Source organism: Delphinapterus leucas, chromosome 7 (assembly GCF_059928025.1).
Source record: "Delphinapterus leucas isolate spDelLeu-1000000601 "Yukka" chromosome 7, BTC_Dleu_Yukka2, whole genome shotgun sequence".
In the NCBI taxonomy this organism is placed as follows: domain Eukaryota; kingdom Metazoa; phylum Chordata; class Mammalia; order Artiodactyla; family Monodontidae; genus Delphinapterus; species Delphinapterus leucas.
In genome coordinates, this window is record NC_143135.1 from 102,953,846 (window position 1) to 102,981,324 (window position 27,479).

Here is a 27,479-nt window from a genome sequence, read left to right on the forward strand (position 1 = left end):
ATTCTTCCAATTCATCCCATCACCCCACCCCGTCCCCGCTTTCCCCCCTTGGTGTCCATACTTTTTGAACATGAAAAAACGTGGATAATCAGACTTCGGAACTTTGAAGAATGCCACTGATATGAAAGAAAAAGCAAACAGAAAAGGGGGACTCAGGAAAAAAAAATATAGAGAGCACAAAAATCCTTCAAAACATTATGATTAATATTTTTTAGAACGAATAGAAGATACTGAGTTCATCAAAAAAAGTACAGAGTTCTATAAAATAAAATAAGCAAGAAAGAGTTGTAAATTAAATATGACTATAGCAAAGTAATAATTAAAATGTTGGAAGATAAAATTAAGGAAATCTCCCAGGAAGTAAAACAAATTAAGACAAGAGGAGAAAGATACTAAAATTAAGGGTAAACTAAGGGTAGTTACCAAGAGACCAACATCCAACTTGCAGTTGAAGAAAAATATAAACAGAGAGGATAAAATTACCAAAGAAACAATATGAGAGCATTTTTAGAACTGACAAATGCTTGTGAGTGTTCAAAATTATAAATCACACACACACACACATGAACATATGAATACTATTCTGAAATTTCAGAACAATGGGGAAAAAGAAAGTTTAAGGAGAGAGAGAGAAAAGAGTGTTCACACAAAAGATAATGGATAGTGATGGATTTTTCATCAGCAATCTGGGATTCTGGAAGATAGTGATTCTCAGGGAAAATGATTTCCAATCTAAAATGCTATATCCAGCTCAAGTATTTACTAATGCTTAGAGCAGTGATTCTAAAATGTTAATGCATATGCAAATCACCTGGGGATCTTGTTAAACTGAAGGATGTCATTCAGTTTGTTGCAGGTGAGGCCTGAGCCTCTGCATTTCTACCACACTCCCAGGTGATGCTGATGTTACTGATCAGGGAACCCCAGTTTAAGCAGCAAGGTTTTAGAAGATGGCTGAAAAATCTAGGGGATAAAACCAGATAAGAATAAGTCCAAGATACCAGACATAGGTGAATAAACACAAGGACATGGCAAATGGAAAACCCAAGACTACGAATATGAAAAAGATCTAGAAAACAACCAGTTCAGCCTGTAGCAGCTGGATGGAGATGTATGAAGTGGTTTTTCATAAGGAGACATGAAGAAATGGATATTTTAAAGATTTGGGAAGAAAAGTATTTTTCAAGTGCTGGAGATAATTGAAGGATTTGGGAAAATAACCTTAGGTACATGGAAAATATACAAATTTAAAAGACAAGGCAATTATTAATTCTATGGGGAAAATCAGTTGTACAAAAAATAAAACATGCTCATAGAATAGTGCTTGGCTCAGTATTGAACTGTATTTACAGGGTCATTATTTCAACCATAATTCATGCTAGTTAGTCAGAGGTTGGTAGAGGTTGCAAAATGTGTGTTGCTGGTAACTAGCAAGGGGAAGTAAATAGATTCTACCTAAAATTAATGAAATGAAATAGCAATATAAGCATATTTGTTGAAAAATAAAGGATAAAAAAAGAAATGGCTAAGTACTTTGAAAGAGGCTAATTAAGTGGGGAAGGACTAGGGGTTTGGAAAGAATAAGGCAGGTAACTGCTGATGTTTTGCATAAGCCTTTTAGTACAATATGACTTTTTTTTGAATTTTATCTTTATACAGCAGGTTCTTATTAGTTATCTATTATATACATATTAGTGTATATATGTCAACCCCAATCTCCCAATTCACCCCACCACTACCTCCACCCCCACTTTCCCGCCTTGGTGTCCATATGTTTCTTCTCTACACATGTGCCTCTATTTCTGCCTTGCAAACTGATTCATCTGTACCATTTTTCTAGATTCCAAATATATGCATTAATATGCGATATTTGTTTTTCTCTTTCTGACTTTCTTCACTCTGTATGACAGTCTCTAGGTCAATCCACGTCTCTACAAATGACCCAGTTTTGTTCCTTTTTATGGCTCAGTAATATTCCATTGTATATATGTACCACATCTTCCTTATCCATTCGCCTGTTGATGGGCATTTAGGTTGCTTCTGTGACTGGGTTATTGTAAATAGTGCTGCAATGAGCATTGGGGTGCATGTGTCTTTTTGAATTATGGTTTTCTCTAGGTATATGCTCACTAGTGGGATTGTTGAGTCATATGGTAATTCTATTTTTAGTTTTTTAAGGAACCTTCATACTGTTCTCCATAGTGGCTGTTTCAATTTACATTCCCACCAACAGTGCAAGAGGGATCAGTTTCTCCACACCCGCTCCAGTAGTTGTTGTTTGTAGATTTTCTGATGATACCCATTTTAACCAGTGTGAAGTGATACCTCATTGTAGTTTTGATTTGCATTCCTCTAATAATTAGTGATGTTGAGCAGCTTTTCATGTGCCTCTTGGCCATCTGAATGTCTTCTTTGGATAAATGTCTATTTAAGTCTCCTGCCCATTTTTTGATCGGGTTGTTTCTTTTTTTAATATTGAGCTGCATGAGATGTTCATATATTATGGAGATTAATACTTTGTCTGTTGATTCATTTGCAAATATTGTCTGTCATACCAAGGGTTGTCTTTTCATCTTGTTTATATTTTCCTTTGCTGTGTAAAACCTTTTAAGTTTCATTAGGTCCCATTTCTTTATTTTTGTTTTTATTTCCATTACGCTAGGAGGTGGGTCATAAAAGATCTTGCTGTGATTTATTTCAAAGAGTGTTCTTCCTATGTTTACCTCTACGAGTTTTATAGTGTCTGGTTTTACATTTGGGTCTTTAATCCATTTTGAGTTTATTTTTTGTATGCTGTTGTTCTAATTTCATTCTTTTACATGTAGTTGTCCAGTTTTCCCAGCACCACTTTTTGAAGAGACTGTCTTTTCTCCATTGTATATCCTTTCCTCCTTTGTCATAGATTAGTTGACCATAGGTGCATGGGTTTATCTCTGGGCTTTCTATCCTGTTCCACTGATCTATATTTCTGTTTTTCTGTCAGTACCACATTGTCTTGTTTACTATAGCTTTATAGTATAGTCTGAAGTCAGGGAGTCTGATTCCTCCAGCTCTGTTTTTTCCCTCTCAAAATTGCTTTGGCCATTCAAGGTCTTTTGTGTCTCCATACAAATTTTAAGATTTTTTTGTTCTAGTTCTGTAAAAAATGCTGTTGGTAATTTGATATGGATTGCACTGAAACTGTAGATTGCTCTGCATTGTATAGTCATTTTCATAATATTGATTCTTCCAATCGATGAACATGGTATATCTCTCCACCTGTTTGTAACATCTTTGATTTCTTTCATCAGTGTCTTATAGTTTTCTGAGTACAGGTGTTTTACCTCCTTAGGTAGGTTTATTCCTAGGTATTTTGTTCTTTTTGTTGCAATGGTGAATGGGAGTGTTTCCTTAATTTCTCTTTCACATTTTTCATCATTAGAGTATAGGAATGAAAGACATTTCTGTGCATTCATTTTGTATCCTGCTACGCTACCAAATTCATTGATTATCTCTAGGAGTTTTCTGGTAGAATCTTTAGGATTCTCTATGTATAGTATCATGTCATCTGCAAACAGTGACAGTTTTACTTCTTCTTCTCCTATTTGGATTCCTTTTATTTCTTTTCTTCTCTGACTGTCGTGGCTAGGACTTCCAAAACTATGTTGAATTATAGTGGTTATAGTAGGCACCCTTGTCTTGTTTCTGATCTTAGAGGAAATGCTTAGGTTTTCACCATTGAGAATGATGCTTGCTGTGAGTTTATCATATATGGCCTTTATTTTGTTGAGGTAGGTTCCTTCTATGCCCACTTTTTGGAGAATTTTTATCATAAATGGGTGTTGAATTTTGTCAAAAGTTTTTCTGCATCTAATGAGATGATCATATGGTTTTTAGTCTTCAATTTGTTAATATGGTGTATCACATTGATTGATTTGTGTATATTGAAGAATCCTTGCATCCCTGGGATAAATATCACTTGATCATGGTGTATGATCCTTTTAATGTGTTGTAAGCTTCTGTTTGCTAGGATTCTGTTCAGGATTTTTGCATCTATATTCATCAGTGATATTTGTCTGTAATATTCTTTTGTTGTAGTATTTTTGTCTGGTTTTGGTATCAGGGTGATGGTGGCCTCATAGAATGTGTTTGAGAGTGTTCCTTCCTCTGCAAGTTTTTGGAAGAGTTTGAGAAAAATGGGTGTTAACTCTTCTCTAAATGTTTGATAGAATTCACCTCTGAAGCCATCTGGTCTTGGATTTCTGTTTGTTGGAAGGCTTTTCTTTTTTTCTTTTTTTTTTTTTGTGGTACACAGGTCTCTCACTGTTGTGGCCTCTCCCACTGTGGAGCACAGGCTCCGGACACTCAGGCTCAGCAGCCATGACTCATTGGCCCAGCCGCTCTGCAGCATGTGGGATCTTCCCGGACTGGGGCACGATCCCGTGTCCCCTGCATCAGCAGGCAGACTCTCAACCACTGTGCACCAGTGAAGCCCTGTTGGAAGACTTTTAATCACAGTTTCAATTTTCTTTACCTGTGATTGGTCTGTTCATATTTTCTATTTCTTCCTGGTTCAGTCTTGGAAGGTTATATGTTTCTAAGAATTTTTCCATTTCTTCCAGGTTGTCCATTTTATTGACATAGAGTTTCTCTTAGTAGTCTCTTATGATGCTTTGTATCTCTGCATTGTCCATTGTGACTTCTCCTTTTTCATTTCTAATTTTATTGATTTGCATCCTCTCCCTCTTTCTTGATGAGTCTAGCTAAAGGTTTATCAGTATTGTCTATCTTCTCAAAGAACCAGCTTTTAGTTTTATTGATCTTTGCTGTTGTTTTCTTTGTTTCTATTTCATTTATTTCTGCTCTTATCTTTATGATTTCTTTCCTTCTACTAACTTTGTGTTTTGTTTGTTCTTCTTTCTCTAGTTCTTTTCTTTCGGTGTAAGGTTAGATTATTTATTTGAAATTTTTCTTGTTTTTTCAGGTAGGATTGTATTGCTATAAATTTCCCTCTTAGAACTGCTTTTGCTACATCCCATAGGTTTTGGATCATTGTGTTTTCACTGTCATTTGTTTCTAGGTATTTTTTGATTTCCTCAGTGATCTTTTGGTTATTTAGTGATGTATTGTTTAGCCTCCATGTGTTTGTGTTTTTTACATTTTTTCCCTGTAATTTATTTCTAGTCTCATAGTGTTGTGTTTGGAAAAGATGCTTGATACGATTTCAATGTTCTTAAATTTACCAAGGCTTGACTTGTGATCCAAGATGTGATCTATCCTGGAGAATGTTCTATGTGCAATTGAGAAGAAAGTGTATTCTGAGGCTATCTAAGAGGTTTGTGTAAGCTTCCTGATGGGAGGGACTGATGGTGGGTAGAGCCAGTACAATATGACTTTAAACTTCCTATTTTTTACTTAGAAATAAAAGTGTGTGTGGGTGTGCAGATGTGTAGTTCTATTGTGGTTGTAGAAAAAAATGGCAAAATCATATTTTTTCTGTTCATTCTGCTATGACACTATGGCTAATTCTATCATCTGTTATTCTTTGAAGGTGCCTGGAGGCTTGAGAAACTAGACCCTGGGAACTCGGTACCAAGTAATTGCTGAATCTGATGAGTTTGCTCCTCCTGTTCCATTCATCTGCACCAGTAGACAGATTCCAGGCCCCACACACCCAGGCAGGAAGAGAAAATCAGAGATGGAAACCTAATCTCACCTGAGTCCTTCATTTATTCTGACAAGCCCAAGAAATGGTCACTTGCTACTTTTTCACAGGCCAGTGGCTAGGTCCAGGAGAAAGAATTTTCATCAATGAGAGGGGAAAAAAGTGCTGCTGTTTTGCAAAACCACAAAAGTAGGCAAAGGAATTTTTCTGCGTACGTTGTTTAGAAAACTATATGTTAAGTTTGGAGAAAGAGAGACTATCTGCCTTTTGCCAAAGATTTGACCCTCTTTTGGGGAATTCTCGGAGATTTTCCAACCATAATCACTCTATACGATGAACTGCACGGCCAGTCTCAATTTTACATGCTGTATAATGAAGAAATTCAGTGAAGTGAATAACCCCAAACACACTATAACCTCCAAATAAGCAAGTGTACTTTCCTTTGGAATTCACTTATTTTTCCAGAGGATCCCCTTTTGTAATTATCTTTAGATTGGGCTAATATTTGTTTCAGTATCCTAATTTTATGCCTTCCTTATCACTCATGTAGCTAATAGCTTGGGAATAGGCATAGTTCATAAATCTATTGCAAGTAAGAAAAAAGGAAAACTAGCCTTGGCTTAATAATATGTTGTAGATAATTTATACATCTGCACATGAATATTCATTCAGGATTTCTCTTTTCCCTGCAGTGGAGAGAATTCTAATTAACATCAGAATTCAACTGAAATAATAGTTCCAGCCTTTAAGGATTCTCTATATTAGCCAAATGCCTAAAGATTAGTTGTCCCTTGAGTTTACTCACCCATCTGTTTGATCATCCATTCAACTCTTCCTTTATTTCTCTGTGCATTCTGCATTTATTTGTTCATTTAACAAGTACTTGGGAGCACTACTGTATCCTAGGACCTTTGTTAGGTACAAGAAAGAGAAGGAGTAACTAATTCATGTATAATCATCGTTTTTATGGAGCTTATAGGCTACTCTAGTGTAGTGAGCTTGAGTTTTTTTTTTTTTAACCAAGTAATGCCACTTCATTTCTTTAGTGGTTTAAGCACATTTTGGTAGGAGAAAGGCATTTTCAAAATGGAATACCAAATGTCATACCACAAAAACCCTTCCAAAAAAACAAAACAGAAAAATCTGCTTTACCCAGCCAGTATTTTTGAATTAACTTTTGAATTAAAACACTATGTGTTTTCACACACACAGGATTTAAGCAATTCTACTCATTTCCATTAGAAAGACACAGAAGTGGCACTTGCTGGTATAGTATTGTACAATCCTATTTTGAAGGCATGTAATGTTCTGAATATGTGAAAAACAATAATAATATACAAAATGTGGTTACATAAGCTATGTTCCTCACTACTATATGAGGTCATTTTTAGACTCAAGATAAGAATTTTATAAGCGTTAGTTTTAAGATGCTAAAAATTATAGAAAAGTACATTCAAAGTCTGAATCAAGGAAATTCTTTAGTGGTTCAGAATCCTTTAAGTATGTACTAACCAGGAGTAAATCACTTTCTTTAAAAACAAGAAATGTTCCATATAACTCAGCAATCCATCTCCTTCACCCTTAAAGATGATCTTCAGTGCAGCCTAAGATTCATCTAGTGAGCTCATTACAAACAAAGATGCCTGAGTTCTATCTTTATAGGCTCTAACCAAGTATTCTAGGAGAGTCGACAGTAAATGATCCTTGCACCTCACTTGGAGAATCACTGGGGATGGAACTGTTCCAAATAACAGCATGGGAAAAAGTCATGAACTGACTGGCAGTAGATCTCAAGGACAGTCTTAGGGTCACCTGACACCATCAGCACACCTGTGACCCTCAGCTGCCATTGTCCCTGCTGCCTGGCTAGCTAGACCAGGTGCTGTCCTGGGGCACTTGCTTGAGCTCCCATGGATGTCCCAGGAGTGTACTAGCAGTGGTGTTACATGGGCCTACTATATTATGGGGGCAGCAGTTAGACCCCTAATAGTGGTGGCTTCCAGGACTGGGACGACAGCTACATCAAAGAAAGCCAGCCACCTACAGCTGCAAGAGGACACTACCATTTGAGGGCATGTCCCATGGATTTCTCTGTATATAACTGCAGAACAAATACCAGAACCATTGATTGGAGTAAATGTTGTCAACCCAGCAGGGATCAGAATCACCTGAAGGACTTGCTAAAATCAGATTTCTGGCCCACATCCCCCCAATTTTTGACAGGAGGTCTGGGGTGGAGTCTGAGAACATGCATTCCTAACAAGTCCCCAGATGATCCTTGCTGTTGGTCCAGGAGCCCCACATTGAGAATCTCCAAGCTTGTGTTGCCAGGAAGCTGTGCACTTGAACAAAGTAGACCTCAAGGCGCTTCTATCCCACATTGTTCTGTGAAAAAGACCCATGCAAGTGCAAAAGACTGTGGAGTCTAGAAATGCCATTTATGAAAGAAAATGAAAATTATCTTCTATCTGTAAATATGACACAAATTTCTGCAGCAAATTTACAAAGCCCACATAGCCTGCATTTGCTTTTCCTTTTCCCAACATAGAACCCCACAGGTTGGGAACTATTTTATCACCACTTTGAGTAAAACCAATAGAGGCAGGTCTCTTTTCTAAAGCCTCAACTTGGAATATGGAATCACACTTGGAATTAAACTCTAATAGAACTTTCATTAGATATGTTCTCATTTATCTGTTTCTCCAGTTTTTAATTTAAAAAAGAGTAATAAACCTTAACCTTGACTCATTTTTAACAGCTAAATAATTTTATTTCCTAATTATAAAAGTAATAAATGCTTATTTAAAAATAGAATGCAAGGTTACAAATAAGGTTTATATTCACTTAAATATTTTACATATTTGAGGGGAGTTTTCCCACATGTAGTGTTATATCATAAGCATTTTCTCATAGTATTAAAATATTCTTTGGAGAGAAAAAAGATCCTTCCCAAAAGGCAAAGTGAAATAGGAACTATAACAACCCCAAAAATAATTGTATGTGTAAATAGGAGACAAGGTAAAGTTGTAGATAGAAATTAGCTTTTATTGTTTAATCAAGCTCTACAACACAAAATATAGAGATGGGAACACAAAGTACAATTTCCAAAAGGAAAGTTGCCCTAAGCTCTCAGAGAAATGCAAACAATTTCATTTTATCTACCTACAACTCCCAGGTGAATTAACACATGCATCTCCTACTCCAAGTCTAACTTGTGTTGCTCTGTTAATGTGTATATATTGCATATCTGCCTCTTTCAATCCTTAAGTTGTCTTTTCGACACTACTCCTTTCTACCCAACAAATATAGTGTTTTAATGCCAAACACTACCTTTACAACCAATCAAGCCATCATTTGGATTAGTCAAATAAAATATTTATCTATCATTACCCAAAATAGCCTTTGTTAGTGGTTTTCAACTTTGGCTACACAGCAGAAACAAAGGGAGCTTTAAAGAAATACTAAAGCCAAAGACCAGCCCATCAGAGATTCTGATTTAAATATAGGAGGATGTGAAGGGAGGTCCGTGGACTAGCTGCATAGGCATTACCTGGGAACGTGTTAGAAATATAAAATCTCAAGCTCCATTCTGGACCCAGTAATTCAGAAATTCTGGGGGTGGGACTGAGCCTTTTGTGCTTTAACAAGCCCTCCAGATGCCTGCTAAAGTATGAGAACCAAGACCCTAGGCCACTGAATCATTTAGATACATGAAAAGGGGTAAAGTATTTGTTTAACATCACAAATTATTAATACAGACATACCTTGGAGATATCACAGGTTGGATTCCAGACCATCACAATAAAGCAAATACCACAATAAAAGGAGTCACACCAATTTGTTCGTTGTCCAGTGCATATAAAATTTATGTTTACACTATACTGTAGTCTATTAGTGTGCAACAGCATTATGTCTAAAAAAGCAATGTACATACCTTAATTTAAAAAAATTTAATTGCTAAAAATTCCTAGCCACCATGGAAGCCTTCAGTGAGTCACTGTCTTTTTGCTGGTGGAAGGTTTGAATATTGTAAGAATTACCAAATGTGACACAGAGACACGAGGTGAGCAAATGCTGTTGAAAAAATGGCACCAATAGACTTCTTAGACAAAGGGTTTCCACAAACCTTCAACTTGTAAAAGACACAATATCTGTGAAGTGCATTAAAGTGAAGGGCAGTAAAACGAGATATACCTGTTACCACAAGCAGTAAAGAGCACTTACTTCGCACCTGGCACTGTACTAATTGTTTTACATTATTTTTTGTTGGTCATTTCAACAACCCACTGAGGAAATACTATTATTATTCCTGTTTTTGTTTTTTTGTTTGTTTGGTTTTTGTTTTTAATGAGAAAACAGACATAGAGCTAGTTATTTGCCCAAGGACACACAACTGCTAAGTGATGGATTTAGGATTCAGATTCAAGGAGTCTAATTCTAAAAACTCAAGCTCTGAGCCTTATGATAATGTCATAAGGACTCTAAATATATGTCTCTATTCTTCCCTCCATTTTGGCAGTAGCTACCTGACCTCCAAACTATCCAAATGTTATTAAATGTGATTTAACAATATAACACTTTGTAAGTAATAAGTCTTTGTCGGCAAATTTCAGAGAGCTTTCCAGCTACGACCTTTTTGCCATTTTGAGTGTCTTGGTCAGTGTATATTTGGGAAGAGGAAAAACAGAGGGTCTGATGCAATGATCTACCACGCAGATCATGCTGACCTTTGGCAGGATCAAAAATGCAATTTCTGGAACTCAAGAGCCTTGCATTTTAGCCCTGCCTCTTAATGTTGTCAAATGGACTTGTCTTAGTTTCTGGACTTGAACTTGGATCTTGGCTCATGAGCTGAAGAGTGATGCCCTAAATAGCTCCTCAGAGAACTGGATAGTATTTCTTTCTATGCAGTGAACAATGTCACTTATCAAAATTGTCCTGTAAAGAGTAAAGTTCTATACAGCTAAAAGACATTACTATTAAGAACATGTACCACCAGGGAGAGACTTAAGCAATTAGGAAAAAAGAGTTTGGCTTGTTTAAAGGAAGACAGATTCTGCATAAAATAATTTCAGTTGATGAGATGGACTCTTTTCATCTCCTCCCTGACAAGATATAGGACACTGGGGAAATTGCCCTTTATATTTAGGTCCAGTTCAAGTTCTATACTGATGTTAACATTTTTGTAACTAGACTTGACAAGTCTTTTTTCTTTACCTTATTTCAGAACCACACACTGTAGTAAAACATTTTTGTCCTTGTTTCTGAAATTTTCTTCCCAAGGAAAATCCCTAAGTGGGCTTTCCTTTCTTAACATCATTTCCTCCTTTTCTATGACCTAAGATCCTATTCTTCTTCCCACTAACCCAAGAGGCCCATCCTACCTCCTCTATGTGCCTCATTAGTTGCTCTGGCCCCTACTAGTCCATGTCTTGCTGTGCTCTTGATTATTTCGACCTGGTTCACCTGAAGCTTTCAAAGAGCCAGTGGTTTTCTTACCCATGGGATACTTTGTGCTTAATCCATAGAACTGCTTTTCAACAATTCATTTGAAAACAAATCCTTAAAGATAAAGTAAAAAATAGTTGGGGTATGGTAAGTCCAGAACAAAAAAGGAACAGCCCAATAGGACTTAATGCCAAATCAGGAAAAGGATCCAGAGGTATATCCATCCAACGATAATTAGAAGACTCAGTTCTCTCTTCTGCTTTGCTGTCATTAGGATCTGCGTGTTGTTTTGATTACCTTGATTTTACATCAGAGCTGGTTTTTTTTAAATCAAATCCAACCAATAATAACTTTTTTATTGTAACCCAGAGCCATATGAGAACAGTAAAAAGAATAAAGGGAATTATCATCATCCCAATACCTATGCCAAATCCTTACACTAAATAATATGGTCAAGAGAAATTCCAGGATAAGTTCTACACAAGATGAAAAAAGAATTAAACAAAATGATGCCTAGCAAATTTTGCAAAACCATCTTGTTATTTGTAAGTCAAGGCTTGACAGAATGGACGCCATTTCCCTCCATAGTAATTCCTGATCCTTGAATAGATACATGGTTGTATATATGTGAGCCTGTCTAAGTAGTGAACCACTTGCTCGTGAATGTAACAGAAAGAAATTGAGAGGTTTTCTTTTTTCTGGGAAGATAAAGCATCCATGTAGTTTTGCCAAATGGAACATCTGTACATTTCAATTACTCACATGATAAGATTTACCATTATTTGAGGCATCTCCCCGAGGAGGGAAGGAAGGGAGTAAGAGATAGATTGGCCACAATTCTTTTATCTAAATGACTAGTAAGCTTTCATTTGAAAGGAAAAACCAGAAGGGCTAAACTTGGGAAGATGGGAAAAGTCTCTTTCCCCTTTAAACATCTTAGCTTTCAATCCCATTAAATTTGTGTGCTTAAAACAAAATCCTCCCCCCCACCACAATATGCCCTTTCTGCTTATATATGACAGCATGTGGCCCAGCCTAGATCACATCTAAAGATCACATGGAATGGGGGCCAAAGCCCTACATAAAAATTAAGAGGTAGAAATTGAAGAACATTTGTTTGCCTGAAGTAAACTTCTGTGTGGTCAGTTCACCAGAAGGAGCTGAGACAATAGCAGATAATGAGTGGAATTTTGAGGGTTCTACATCCTGGCCTGGATGTTGTGGGTCCTGGCTAGTTGGAAATAAGTCAAAGGATGGTTGCAGGAAAAATAAATCTCTTCTAACAGCCTTAGATTTATCATTTACTAAACAAGTGACTCTGAGCAAATCGGTTGGAGTTTCCAGTCTAAGTTGTATGGTTGCCAAATGAGGTCAATAATGTCCTGTTATAATATGTTGCTCAGATGAAACCTTGTGTGTAAAAACGTTTAGGAAACTTAAAATACTCTAAAACACTAAGAACTGTGATTTTTATTTGACTCTCACTAGATGGTAAATCTCCTTAAGGGTAAAAAGAGTTCTGCACCCAGTTCCAGCAGTGTGTGTTTGGGGCAGGGGTTTTCCCACACATCCAAGCACTTCTCAGACACTGGGCATCCTACCTGGAGATAGTGTCAGACCCCACAGGGTAAGGGCTCCTTTCTATAAGATTGTCCCTCTCCCATTTCAGGTAAACCCAGATTATCACCTGAGCTTCTGACCCAATGGCTATAGATTGGAGGTTCCAAAGACCAGCTCCTTGGGTTTGATTAATTTGCTAGAGCAACTCATAGAACTAAAAGAAACATTTTACTTAGTGGATCACCAGGTTATCATAAAGAGCTATAACTCAGGAACAGCCAGATAGAAGAGATGGATAGGCAAGGAATGGGGAAAGTGTGTGGGGCTTCCCTGCCCTCTTCCAATGAGACACTCTCCCCCAATCTCTACGTGTTTGCCAACCCACAATGCCTCTTGGTTTTTATGGAGGCTTCATTTTTCGGGCATGATTGATTAAATCATTTGCTATTGGCAATCGATTCACCTGACAGTCCCTCTTCCCTCCTGGAGATGGGGCAGGGGGTATGACTGAAGGTTCCAACCCTCTGATCAAGTGGTTGGCTCCCCTGGTAACCAGTCTCCATCCTTAGGTGCTTCCCAAAAGTCACTTCTTAAAACAACTAAAAACACCTTTGTAGCTCTCAGCCCTTAGGAAATTCCAAGGGTCTTAAGAGTTCTGGGCCAGAAATGGGGACAAAGATCAAATACATATTTCTTATAAATCACAATGTCACGGGAAGTATATTTGTTTGTATACCACACAGGAACAGGACTATGACTTAATAAGCATTCAATAATTATTGATAGATTGCCCAGTAAATTCTCTGACCTTAACCACAATTTTGCTATTAATTTTGTTAAAAGGGAATATTCCCAATATGGATTTTTTACTTAAGAAGGAAAATTCCAAGCTGTTATTTAGCAGGATGATCAGGTTGATGTCAGAATACAGCTGTCAGCTTCATCTTCCTCTCCAACTAAAAATGACACCCTCTCTTCTTTTCCTGAGCAAAATCTTATGCAGACTATAAAGCAATTCCAGGGATGTGGTTAAAATGAGACAGCCACCTCCCTGTGTCTTCGCAGGCATTGGTTATGTACTCAGACTTCATGCCAGGGGTATGATTCCATCTCCATAACCACTCCCCTCTTCTCTACTTAGCCCCCATCCCACTAGTTCAGACATCCTTACGGCTTACCTCATTTAAATAGAATAATAATTTTAAAAGACTTGTAAAATTACAAGTTAATTGTGTCTTATATTTCATGAATGCAAATAGGCACTTTAATCCCAGTCTCTCTTTGGCATATTAGATCAGATTCTGCTGCTGTCCTTAGTCTGCCCCTGAGGTATCAGGCTCAGTGATGGGAAAACCTACTGGAGAGCCTAGTGCCAACAAATGATGCAACTTAATTAGCTCAGATCTCTACAGTTTAACAGCCTGAATGGAGAGGGGCAAATCCCAGGAGTCCCTCACAGGAAATCAGGATATGCACAATGATGTGGGAAGCCTGAGATTTACACGGTCACTTTTTGATTACTGCTTAGTATGGGGTGCAAATAGCTTTGAGGAAATGGAACCCCAGAGAATATTTACTGTGGATGGGATGATGATCAGAACCCCTGTGATGGTCATTGGATCATCCATGTAGGTCACTTCAAGGATACCAATAATTCCATGTGGAAATTTGTCTAGAACCAGGTGAAGGAGAGCCTCCCAACCTTCAAAAGCTGAAGTAAATACACAAGTATTTGAAGAACTTTCTATTTCTTTAGCAATGGACACCATTTGGGATATGTTTAGGACACTTTCCAGTCAGTCAGCAAACATTTTTTTTAGCTGTTACAAAGTGTTCAGTACTAAACTAAGCATCGTGTGGATATGTATAAATTAGGTAGCCAGTGACTTATCACTTGGGAAAAACAAAAAGGAAAATAATGAATGAAGGCAAAAAAAAAAAAAGACAATGAAAATGTACAACCCCCCTTCCCCCAATAAATTACAAGTTTAATGTGAGTAGAGATTGTGACTGTTTTATTTATTTTTAATTGCTCCTCCACCTCTCTCAATCCAGGATGTAGTGTAACACTTAACATGTAATAGATATTCAATAACTGTTGAATGAACATATAAGCGAATGGTAAACAGTGTGGGACAGACTGTAAGTACTCAAGGAGGTAAGTGCTCAAGAAAAGTATTGGTAGCTAAGGTGGACTAGTACATCCAGGCGGAGCTGCTAGAGATCTGGCAGAACATCACAGTGCTCTTTCTTTTTCATTTTAATAACTTTATTGAGATATCATTCATATACCATACAATGCACCTGTATAAATTGTACACTACAATACTTTTAGTATTTTCACAGGATTATGAAATGATAATCTAATTTTAGAACCTTGTCATCCTCCCCAAATGAAACCCTGTATCCCTTAACAGTTAATCCCCATTCTCCCCAACCCCAGCTCTAGATAACCACTGATCTACCCACTGATCTACTTTCTGTCTCTATATATTTTACTGTTCTGGACATCTCATATAAATGTCACCATATAATATGTGGTCTTTTGTGACTGACTTATCATGTTTTCAAGGTCTGTCTATGTTATAATATGTATCTGTACTTCATTCTATTTTTACAGCCAAATAATGTTCTATGATATAAATATATCACACTATATTTAACCATTCATCAATTGATGGGCATTTAAATTATTTCCACTCTTTTACTATTATGACTAACACTGCTATAAAAATCTGTATACAAGTTTTTCTGTATACATATGTTTTCATTTCTCATGGGTATTTACCTAGGGATAGGATTACTGGGCAATATAGTAACTTTTATGTTTAACATTTTGAAGAATTACAAAACTCTTTTCCAAAGCGTATGCACCATTTTATATTTCCATTTACAACATATCCACATTCCAATTCTTGTTAACACTTATGGTCAGTCTTTTTGACTATAGCCATTCTAGTGTGTATGAAATGATAACTCATGAATTTGATTTGCATTTCCTTAATGCTTAATGATGTTAAACATCTTTTCATGTGTTTATTGACCAATTTTTTAAATTTATTTATTTTTAAAAGGTCTATTCAAATCTTTTTCACATTTTTTACTTGGCACATTTGTTCTTTTATTAATGTGTTATAAAAGGTTTTTATATATGCTGGATACAAGTCCCTTATCAGATACATAATTTTCAAATATTTTCTCTCAATCTGTGGGCTGTCTACTCACTTCCTTGTATGATAGTATAGAAGTATATAGTATAATATTCTTTGATTTTGACACAGCAGAATTTATTTATTTATTTTGTTTGTGTTGCTGTGCTTTTAGTGTAGTATGTGAGAAAAAAGGATCTCTTGGTTTCATGCCTAACTTGAAGTTATGATGATATGCTTTTATGTTTTCTCCTAATAGTTCATGGTTTTAGTGCTAACATTTTGAGTTCATCTTTGCGTATGGTGTGAAGTAGTGGGGCACAAGTTTATTCTTTTAATGTGTAGAGATCCAGTTTTGCCAGCACTATTTATTAAAAAAGCAATTCTTTTTCCAATTAAATTGTTTTGGCACCCCTGTTGAAATTTAATTGACAGTATATATAAGGGTATATTTCTTGAATCTCAGCTCTATTCCAACATTCTATATGCCCATCTTTACATCAGCACTATAGTGTCATGATTAGAGTAGATTTGTAGTAAGTTTTTAAAATCACAAAGTGTGAATCCTCCAACTTTTTTTCTTATTTTTCAGATTGTTTTGGTCATTCTTGTTCCCTTACATTCTCACATGAATTTTAGGATCAGGTCATCAGTTTCTGCAAAAAGCCAACTGGAATTTTGGTAGGGATTGTGTTGAATCTGTAAATCAATTTGGGTAATATTGACATCCTAACACTATTAAGTCTTTCGATCAAGGGCCATGGGATACCTTTCCATTTGTTTAGACCTTCTTTAATTTCTTTCAATAATGTTTTGTAGCTTGCAGTGTATGAGTTGTACACATTTTTTAAGTTTATACCCAAGTATCTTATTCTTTTTGGTGGTATTTCAAATGTAATTGTTTTCTAAATTTCATTTTTAGAATGTTCATTTCATTGCTATTTTAGACAAACACAATTGATTCTTGCATGTTGATCTTATAGTCTACAACATTCCTGTACACCTGGATCAGCTTAATAGCTTTTTTAGTTTATTCCTTAGTATTTTCTAATTAACATTTTGTTTTAGAGCCTCTGCTTAGAGATGGCTTGTATCATGCTTGCTCACATTTCATTCGCCAAAGCATATCACCTAGACAAACCTAAAGTGTTTTATGCATTCATCCCATTTTGTCATACAGGATATTAAAACTATGAGTACTCAAGGGTCAATATTTAATAACAGCAATAATTTTACTACTTTATCAAGGAGAGTCCTATGTGAAATTTGCTTTTTTCCTTTTCTTCTTTTTCTTACAAGTGCATGCAGTGATTGCAATGACTAGTGGTACAGTTTATATCCACTGCTCTGATTCATAGTTGTATCTATCACAGATTTTGAATAATTAGCACAAATGGTGGTACAGTGAAAAACGCAATTATTTTAGTATTAATATTAAAATAGTTTTGACCTAGGGCCCCTTGAAAGGGTCTCAGAGACTCCTGGAGTCCATTGACCACACATGGAGAACCACTACATTACACCACCGGGAGATATCAAAAGAAAGAGAGGAGATTCTCCGATATGAGCAAAGACATGGAAGTATGCACTGGTACAAGCAACATGTGGTTGTTGGACTTTAAGGAAAACAACTTTGCTGGAGAGAATATTGCATGTTTAAAAGGATCCGATGGAGACAAAATGAAGGCAGATAAAGTATTCAAAGGATGTTGATTTAGTAGAGAAAAAAATGGGGAGACTTGGAAGTTTGGTAATTGCGTTTGGGTTCTGTAATAATTTTGTTGTCATTGTTTTGTTTTGCTTGATTTGGTTTGGTTTCTGACTCCTGAGTCAAGTATAATTAAATGGCTTCAGAGCCATTTTATTGTTCATTAACCCAGGTTAAATGTCCTTACACAAAAATAATGTGCCACATCTGAGGAAATGCCACAGATATAATATACTGTACAGTGTTATGCTTCCTATTGCAAATCAAGAAGCACGGAAGTAGTACTTGGCGTGGGCAGTTTTATTCATGGGTGCAAGAATGAAGGTAAACACTAAAGGGAGATTTACCATGAAGCTCATGAGATTATTTATCAAGATCTCTCACTTTTTTGGGCCCCTTCCAAGATGGTGTACTTAATTTTTGTATTTGTACATTTTTATTGTTTTTCTTTAATATGTTACTGCAATTTTTGTAAATTTGAGGGCCCACACCCAGATCCATCCCTGGAGGGGACAGTTCTCCAGGGACCAGGCCTCATGTGCAATGTACTCTCCATGCTATGCCTGGCTTCTCTGAGCTATGTGGTAATGAGACATTACCTCTGAGAGGAAACTAAGCTCATCATGAAAAACAGGCACTTACAGAGAAGGCTCAGGAAATAAAGTAAGGTGAGGGCTCACTAACAACACAGGATCTCTTTTGCCCACTGCCTGCAAGGCAAAGGCCCTTCCTAAAGCAGGAGAGACTGTCACTTCCCAAGGTGAGCACGAGTTTATTTCTAAAGTCAATTGTGAACCTTCAGATGATACAAAACCTAATGTCCTAATAATTTTCAGCTACACTGTGTCTTCTTCCTATATTTTTATGGAATCACTTGAGGGCAGTTAGCCCACGTTGTCTTCACAGGCTTTAGAACTTAACTCGAAGGAGTAACAGAGACATCCATTTGGGCCTCAGACAAACAGTTATGGATTTACATTATGTTAATGCATTGGGTAGTTAGTTTGATTCTGAAAACAAGCTAGCACTTTAAAACGAAGTTCAAAAAAGCATAAAGCTGGATAATGAAGAACAGGCAAACCTGGACTTCCTCCCATAGGGACCAAACAAACTCAGAACCATCAATAAAATGAAAAGAAAACACATTTTAATGAGAGAAAAATACACTGACATTTTTAAAGAAATAAAATCCCATTTTATTCCCTGTAGGGTTTTCGGGATCAAATCACCTGATGTTATCCAGCCCTGTGGATTTGATCTGAGACTTCAGAGCTTAGAAAATATTCATTCCTCTTTCCGTGACATAGACATAACTCATCCTACCAAGATATACGAATTCTCCAGAGAGGCAGGGATACAGAGAGTGGAAGAATGAAGAAAGAGGATGTATTTTTCAGATTATTACATACCGAAATATATAGGAAGGACTAGATTTCCAGGAGCCCATCCAAAAGCAATGAGAATCCAACATTTCTTGTTGATGGAGCTAATAGCCAATCACATATATTACAGACAACCATGGTCTCTCACTCCATTTCTTTTTATCCACCTTAAACCTGACTATTTAATTACGTTAAAGGGGTCATATTCTAGGGCTCTGGTTATTTATATAATATTTCTATTTGTGTATGTGTAGTCAGGCAGCCTCAGGCTATGCAATATTCTTTAATGTGTTGCTGGCCAACTTTACCTATCTGGAGGGAAAACGCCATGTCAGCCCAGGGACCTAAGAGACTCACAAAGTCAAACAATATCTCACTTAGCTTTTCTGAGTCCCTCTAATTAAGAGACAGGAGTTATGATCCCTTATATGTATGTTACAGGCTAAATGTGTGCCCTGGCACTATGAAACAGTGGAAGAATCACTGGATTTTGAGTCAGAATTTATGAGTTCTCTCTGCTTTCATTTATATGATCTAAACTTCAGTACCTCAAAGGTAAAAATGAGGCAACAGATATTTCAAAGATCTGAATAGAATAAGTACAGAATCTATCCTGTGAATAATTTCTAGAGACACATTAAAACTTTTTATAAAAACTAATTTATTTTTCTCCTGTAAAGTATGTAGTGAAGTTCACAGGCCAGCAGAAGTTATCCTGTAGAACTAAAGGACACCTGTTATGCGATTCCTGTCTGTTATCTCTAAGAGCCACTGATTCACACAAAAGCTAAGATATTCCTGGCTAGTATTGATACATTCCTGAATCATGCATACACTTGGGATCCAAGTTCATGCTTGGGTAAATTGTGTTTCTCTACTGAGATTTCAAGGACTCTGTTAGAAAATCCAACACGGATAAACAAGTCAGGAAAATAGATGGACTTGGAATCCATCTATAGAATAAAAAAGTGAAATATTTCAAATAACAATATGGTGGCTTTTGGTAAATTCCGCCCAGACCCAGCTACCTTCATATTCTACGTGTGTTTTAGGGAATGAATAGATGTGTATATAAAAAGTGCAGGTCCCAGGGTCCAAGAAATCCTACTGAAGGGCCGCTCTAGGAAGGCAAAGTCCAGGGAAAGAAAAGTTGTTTCCGAACTTGAATAAAAGAAATGTGAGCAATGGTGGCCTGAAATGGTAGCAGGGATGAGTGACAGGGCAGTCCCAGGACACTCTGAGTAGTGACCACCAAACATCCATAGTGAAGCACTGGAGAATCCCTCTCTATGTCAGAATCCCTCTCTATCCCATGGTAGTTTATGTTGCCTTATAGGAGCTACCAACACAGCAACACAGCCCAGGCAATGTTGATACCATATGAACAGCAGACAGAGAGAGATCAACAGTCCAGAAGTCAGTGGCAGCATGGCCAGCAGCAGTCCATGCCAAACAGAAAAGGGTAGACTCTTGTTAGCATAGGAGCATCATGGTCAGTGGCCAAAAATGTGCCCATAGAATAGCTCTGAGAAGCGTTGCAAAAGTTACAGCCACTCAAGACGAAATTTATGATTAGTAACCAGAGCAGAGCATAACACCATGTCTCAGCATAGACAGAAATGAGTTGAGAGTACAGCCGAGTCGTCTCTGGAAACTACCAGGTATATGATTAGGACAGAGCCTTAAAAGCAAGGATTCAGATGATTCAGGTAGCCTAAAGTTACACATATAATTAAACTCAGCCTGGCCATTATTGTGCACCTTCATGTATGGTCACTGTTTAAATAGATTCAGATAAAGAAAATTCCTGTATAAAGTCATGTGAAATGTTTATTATCTATCTTCCTTCTCATAGAATGAAAGCTCCCTGAGTTCTATGAACTTATGTCTTCTATATGCTCTATTTGCCAGTGACTAGAACAGTACCTAGCATACAATAAGTGCTCAATATATACTTGTGAAATGAACTAGTGGTAATTCCTTTTATTACCCCTGAAATAGTAGCAGCCAACAGAAGTGCTTGGGTAACTTTATTTGGCGGCAATTCACTGGGATGGGTAAAGCCCACTGAATCCATTGATGGGATTGATTTGTTGGATCAGAGCACTGGTTTTAATTATTCCTGTTTCCTGGAGGAACTCAAGTTCAGAGAGGGGAAATGCTTTTTACTGACCCACTAAAAATTGGATTTTGAGATTTGGAAGGAATGCCAAGCAATCTAGCCTTCCAGTTCTGATTCTTTGGATTTCAGTCAAATCTTCTTGTGTATCAAGTTATGTGTCTGTTCCTCTAAATTCTGGGTGAAATCATGCCCAATTGCCATTCCCCAAAGGCTTTTCTCCCTTAAAGGATTTGGGGACATTTATCATTGTCTCTTATAAGATACCATGATTGATGTGGTCAATTTTGTGTTCTGCAAGGTTATTAGCATGGGCATTCCTTTTCACCTTTTGTATGGCACACAGACTTCTTTTTTTCTGAAAAGCACAGGTTAATATGGACTAGATCCCAGCCCAAAATACAGCTGTTACTACTGACAAAAAAAGAAATTCAAGTTCAACTAATTTCATTGCCAGATTTATACTATTTTAGGAAAATTTGATTTGATTTTTCTAAAAAGCCAGTTGTATTGAAGAGAAAGGCTAAGCTAAAATCTGGGAATTGGTTTGTTATTATGGCTTCTCTAGTCAGTCATTTCCACCTGTTTTATGTATGTAAGTATAGACCTTATACTTACCATTGCTGTCTCTCAATTTTCAACTCGGCAAATTGGGAACAGGCAAACCCTCATTACAACCAAATGTGGAAAGATAAGACTGAAGCTAAAACATGTTGCCAAAGAATGGACAACAAGGATAATAACTAATTTTTTCTAAGGTTCATTTTGATATTGATGGAAGTTATTCACGATAAAGTTAGAAGTAAGGGAAGGAGGATATCCTGAATTTACTGCTCTAAAATATTGAGTGGAACCATGTATACAACAACACCATGTACCAAAGCATAACCTAATTTGAGCATTTTTTGAGAAGAGAGGTTGGAACTATGTATGTTACTGAAGTGATGGCCGGTATGGCTTTCTTTTATCTGTCTTTGAGATGTTGATAATCATTTCCTTCTGTAGAGTTGTTACTAGTGGTCGTACCATGCTGATAATAATGATGAGAATTTTCCCAAGTGTTACTGGCTCATGGGTACAAAGCAAGTCCATCAACAATACTTCAAATTTCCCATCACCATCTGCAAAAGACCACAATCACTTGAACCCATCTTGTCCAGCAAAAGGAATTCTTTCCCTGGTAATATTTGGAGGCCTTCTGGGTATTTCACATCTCATCACAAATAATCCTTTTGCATTTTTCCACTCCAGCCTTCTTCAATGTCATATTGATTTAGGTAACACCTCTATAACTAGGATAATGTTATTTAAGAAGATTGAAACCTGCCCATTTTGCATACAGTAAAATCCAATAAATTAGAAAATAATAATGAAGAGCTTATAAAAGTGTCTATAAACATCTAGGAAAACTTTTTATTTTTTTACTTAACTTTTAAATTCCTTTTTCTTTTTTAACCATGAAGGTCTATAGGATTTGCTATTAGGTAGTCTAAGGTAATATTATAATACTATACTGGCTGTCATGTCCTGAAGATGTAATCTAATGTGTCATATGGAGATGGGGAAGTCTTCTACTAGATTCAAAGAAGGGTGATAATGAATAGAAATTGTGCCAAGCACTGATAATATATATTTTTTATTTAACCATTTTTTAATTGAAGTATAGTTAATTGACAATACTATGTTAGCTTCAGGTATACAGCACAATGATTCAATTATATGAGATTCTTTTCCATTATAGGTTATCACAAGGTAGTGAATATAGTTCCCTGTGCTCTATAGTAGGACTTGTTATTTACCTATTTTATATTTAGTAGTGTATATATGTTAATCCCAAACTCCTAATTTATCCTTTACCCCCCTTTCCCTTTTGGTAACCGTAAGTTTGTTTTCTACACCTGTGAGTCTATTTCTGTTTTGTAAGTTCATTTGTATCATTTTTTAAGATTGTACATGTAAATGATATCATATGATATTTGTCTTTCTCTGTCTGACTTACTTCACTTAATATAATAATCTCTATATTTTTTCATTTAAAGAGCTTAAATGGCAGCCTGTTCTTCCTAGTTGATTCTCTGTCTCTCTCACCCTTCTCTCTTCTCACACAGACTCATTTGCATGCACAGACACTGATGAAGAGAACCACATGAGAACACTTTGCTGAGTAGGTCATGAGACAGTTTTCCGTTATCCAGGGAAGAAACTCTGTCTCATTACTTCACAGGTTGTCCTTGTAATATGCAACCCTCTGTATCCTATCCTACTCTTTCCCTCTTTTTTACTTCCTCCAATCTCTAGATCTCTAGCTTATTTCTTCCCCTTCTAGGGGTTAAGTAGCCTTCTGAAAATCCCTAAGGTGGAAAAAATAAATCCTCAGGGGCAAAATTGAGGACATTGTGTTCATAAACTTTTATGAGGACTCACATCCCAGGCAGGAGTCCAGGCTCACAAACAAACTACAGGGTCTCTAAGTAACGAATGAAAAGTGTTGCCTAAAAGTTAAAGATGACAGGAATTAACAGCTGTGAGATATTTAGTGGCAAAGTCAGTATTTATGTACCCTAGGGATATGGGAGAGGAAGGAGGGGGGAGTAGGGATTGGGGATAGCAGAGAAGTCTGCTCAGTTAGTTTATCTTTCTTCTGATTGTCATATTATTCGGATGGAAACCTGCATCGCTGGCACCATTTTCTCTGAGCCCACCATTAAGTAAAAAAGGAACAAGTGAATGATTGGTATTCCTCTCTTGCTTGTTTGGATTATTTTAATATAGTCTGCACTATTTTTACTGTTAACAATTATTATTGCTAATAGGTTTTAAATTCTCTTGCTAAATTATTATTGTTGATTTAAGAAGAAAGATGGCATCATGCCTCTGAGACTTGTGGAGAGCCTCCAGCAAGTGCTGCTCAAACATAATTTATATATTTGTGGAGAGGCTGGAGCAAGCCTTCCTCAGGCCATTAATCTAAACTGGATTTCAGAGAAGAGAATCTCTCTTGAACAATTTAAAAGGCAATCTTCGTGCTATTACAACTTTAATTTTTTAAAGCTTTGGCTTTTTACAAGATATGCTTTACCTTCTACATTGTCTTCTCTCCCAGCTTCATTCTTCCTTTTCCCAAAGCCCATGTCTATTTATAACCCCATGCTCCGGCATAAAGGTACCTTGGAAAGACTGCAACCCCAATAAGAACTGTTGGTGGCAGATTATTCAATTATGACTTCTCTTATTTCTCTGAGGATTCCTTAAGACTCTTTCTTGGCTGTCGTTTGGTTCTCTGTGCAATCATTGCAGGCAAGAGGGTAAAATGGCAGTGCATTGGGCTTCCCTGGTGGCGCAGTGGTTGAGAGTCCGCCTGCCGATGCAGGGGACACGGGTTCGTGCCCCGGTCCGGGAGGATCCCACACGCCGCGGAGCGGCTGGGCTCGTGAGCCATGGCCGCTGAGCCTGTGCGTCCGGAGCCTGTGCTCTGCAATGGGAGAGGCCACAGCAGTGAGAGGCCCACATACCGCAAAAAAAAAAAAAAGGCAATGCATTAAATTTTTTAAATAAAAATAGAAATGAAAGACAATACCAATAGCTTCATTTCCAAAAGAGGGTAGGGGGTGAACTTTTAATAGCTAAAGAAAGCTCAATAGTCAGGAAACTGATGGCTTGATAGTAGGTGATGCAACAATCAGATCCCCAGAAAATAGTGGAATAGCTTCTGCACCAATAAGCATATTCCCAGGACTGGAAAAAGAAAGTAGGAATCATCACTATAAGCCATTAAAAAACGTTTTACCCTAAATTAGTGAGGCTATTTCAATATTCTGCATAGGAAACATGAAGGTGAAATGACCTAGGGAAAACAAAGTTATAACAAGCTAGAGAAAATACCTGAAAAATTAGAAATTTGCACTTTTCCTCTCGTATCAGTCGTGTTCCTATGGTGTGATCTGGGGAAAAAATAAATTCATCCTATTTTGCAACACTGACACCTTTAGAAAGGTATGGTAAGAGATTAGGAAATTTTAAATTGTCCTTGTTTCTGCTTTCATTCTCTTCTCCATACTTTATTAACTTTCGTTCTTGCTTCTGCCTTGCTTTTATTTTTCCTGAGTTGTCTTCCTCTGAAGACTAGACATCTGTGAAGGCAATAAAGGAAATGAAGGCATCAACATTCCCACTGCTGGTAGAAAAAGTTAACTTACAGACCACATGGAAAGGTTAGGGTTGATAAATATTTAATTAAGCAGAGAAAACCAGGTTAAGACCAGAAAGCTAAATAAATACCTATAAACGTGAAGTCTTGCATACAGGTCAAAAAATCAATTACACCAGTAAAAGAAAAAGGAAAAAAATCCTTCATTAGCAGAAGGTGAAATTCACGGGGCAATGTTAGTTGATGTTAAATGTACTAAGAGTCATCAATATGATGTGTCTTATGGAAGATCGAATTGACTGGAACACAGGATAGAAATCTCATTTAGCTCCATGCTGGTCAGACTGTGTCTAGAGTGCTTGGAATATATGGTGAGCATCATGCTTTAAGAAACCAGGACACCCCCCAAATAGGATTTTTACCTGATAATGAGAAGACATAAATCGGGGGAGGTGAGAAACAGCCAGAAGCTTGGAAGTCCTCTTAAGTTTCCATTATTTCCTTGGCTGTACCATCACCAAACTGGTGCTCAGAAGAGTAGAACCAAGGCCAAGGATGGACAATTCCAAAATTTTAAAACGCTATCTTTTAAACTGGTAGAACCCTTCAACTCAAAAATCTGTGAGTTTAAGAATCAGGACTTCAACTTTTTTTTCCCCTCTATGTCCTTGGGAGGCGGGTTTTTATCTTGCTACCACAGTTTTCCATCATTGAAGTGAGAAGCCATGAGCCGATCTTTGTTTTCGTATATTCCACTTTGTGAAATATTTTGCAGTGAGTGAAATAGCAGCATGCATATGCCAAGAATTAATGAGCACTGGCCTCTGCACTGCAGTGTTTACCTCAGAAAATTGTAGAAGGCTCTGAGTCATTGCTGCACAGAGGTGGCTGGGAAGGCAGGAAGTAATGAGAAGGGGCTTTGCACTCTTCGGGCACACTGGCACTTTTCAGTTATTTATGCAGCTTAATCCCATTGAAAAAGCACATTCTCCAAAGAACACCCCCAGGTCCTGTGCATGTTAGAGCTAGCAGAAAGTAATATGGGAAAAATGAGACTGAGGGCTGTGCTTAAAGGAGCTTGTCTGACCTTCCCAGAGACCCTTGGTATTAAAACAGGCAGTTTGCTTAGCTAATAATAACTATACTCAAGACTTGTCATCTTCAAAGAACTTTAATTAATCCTCATAACACCCTGGTGGGCTCCAGAAGGTAAGTGTTATTATCTCCATTTCATATGAGACAAAATGCAGGCACAAATAGAGAAGGAAAATGGTTTGTTCAAGGCAGCAAGTGTAAAGGTAAATTTAGTATGAAGGAATACCTTAAGTCACATGCCTTCCTACTGCAAAGTCCCCTTAATGATGTATCTGGGGCAGAGCACATGGGGCCAATGTTAAGAGCTACAGAGGGGGCAGATGGAAAACACAACATGACCAATATGTCTTACCTGAGACACAGGAGTAGAAAAAGGATAACCAGTGAGAGCAGAGGAAAAATGGATCTGGGACAGAGAGTGTCATTAAAGAGAAGGGAGTTAGTGAGATCCTCCAGTTTTGCTCTGAGCATGCAAAATTATTCATGTAAGATGCAATAAGCTCCTTGGCCAACATAAAACAAATAAAATGAAATGCTATTAAGACTTCAAAGTCTTAATTGCTATATAAACAGAGACTGAGGGAGGATGGAAGCAGAGCTGTGCAGGAACACAATCATTATGATGTCTTTGAATGGATGGATGAATGACCAGTGTGGACTGATCTCTGGCTTTTCCTTCTACATCAAAAATGTCTTCTATTATCTACCTGACGCTGTTTGCCTCTGTGATTCCAGCCTATGGAGCTTATGCTATGTCTGTCGTTTTTCAAACTCTTTTTAGTTGGCGTTTTCTTGGGAGGATAAAAGACATGTTCAACCAGCTGTTGATAGTGAACATCACCCACCAGATTCTGTAGTCATGTGATTAGGGCTTGGAGGGTCCTAAAGACCATCTCATCTATCATCATCTTTTCCAGCAGAGGTTACAGAAGATCAGAAAAGAAATATGACTTGCTCAAAGTCAGTTCAATGGAAAGTGAATGCATGAGAACTGGAAACCAGTGATCACTCTTCTCAGAGGAAATTCTTAGGGTTGCAGTTATAACAGCTGCATTGAGTATGTACAACGAAAATCTTTGGAAAAACTATTAAACATGTTAAGAATACAAGGTCGATGATGGTGGACCTTAAGGAAATGAGTCAGAGAGGTAGCCAAAACCCCTATCTGTAATTTAGTTGTAACAGCTTCAAGAGCCAAAGCAAAGGTCTGCTTTCTGGATTGGTGAA